We start from the raw sequence: 1,299 nt of genomic DNA on the forward strand, positions 1-1,299 counted from the left end.
TGACTACCAAAGAAGGCCACAAGCACGACTTTATTTGATAAAAAGATTAGCCAACCTTACTTCATGCAGCTTTCAAGTAACATACAATTTCTCAACTATACTTATTTTGTTTATATTCTATTATAGGTATTTCTAATATAGAGGCCATAATGAAGTTTCCAGCAGCAATAAAGTGAGCTTGCCCTTGGGAATTAGAGATGCCAGACTATGCACCAACCCATTGAGAGGTTGCAATAGGCAACAATGAAGACGTGCTGGATGACAAAGATGGTGGCCATGAGAATATCAATATTGTCAATGCCAATGGCGAGGAGAGTGAAAATGGTGGTAAGAATGACTTGTAAGAAACTTTTTCATGACAAGAGGAGGAGGAAGTGAAACAAAAGAACCAAGACGTGCAAGAAGTTCTACCACGATGAAAGCATGCAAATCCACATTTGGAGGAACTTACATATACAACAAGCCATATGACAATATGTAAATTTTACATAATTTCACATCTTACCTTCCTCTTCTCCCTCTAGATTCACCCTGTTTCTCTAGTGGCATTATATGGTGAAGTTGAATCTTTATTGACTCCTACAATTTATTGTTAGCATCTTTCAAAAAGGATGCTAATTGTTAGGCAAAAGTGAGAGCGCTTTTGTTAAAAATCCATAGGCAACTGCTCGAGAGCACAAACTTCATGCTTTTTGATATGCTAAATGGTTTTCTAGATGTTGATGGTGATGCCCCAAGCTGGAACATCCTGACTAAAGACCACTTGAAGGATGCATTCCTTTTGACAGTAGTTCTCCTTCACACAACCAGTCAAGTTGCCTTCATTCTCCCGAATGACCTCAATTGCATGTCCTGCCTTATGATATATGCAACTTGAGTCAATAATAAAAGGTTCTCTTCCAAGTGCATCATGGATAGTGTTGGGGTCAAGACCAAAGGTATCACAGGCATGCCAAAGAAGGTTAGAAATCATCTTGTGTTTTGTGTTATATCTAAAAGTTTTATTATTTAGATTATGATGTGGATCTACCATATGTTTTGTGGAAGAGAACATAATGGTTTTTGTGATAACAAATGTGATGTATGGGTTTTGCCAGGGTATGATAGATCTATTAATATCATACCAAATCTCATAGACGACGACATCCATAACATATTGTCTGAGTATCAATTCTGATCCCCATCGGCAATGCATGTCCTACTTGAGCTTTATTGCTCAATTAGTGGTGTTGTCATCAATTGCACAGCAGGTAGTGGTTCAATGATCAAGGTAACATGTGACTCTGGCAGATCAATGTT

The sequence above is a fragment of the Selaginella moellendorffii genome, unplaced genomic scaffold, assembly GCF_000143415.4.
Source record: "Selaginella moellendorffii unplaced genomic scaffold, v1.0 SELMOscaffold_7, whole genome shotgun sequence".
Lineage (NCBI taxonomy): Eukaryota > Viridiplantae > Streptophyta > Lycopodiopsida > Selaginellales > Selaginellaceae > Selaginella > Selaginella moellendorffii.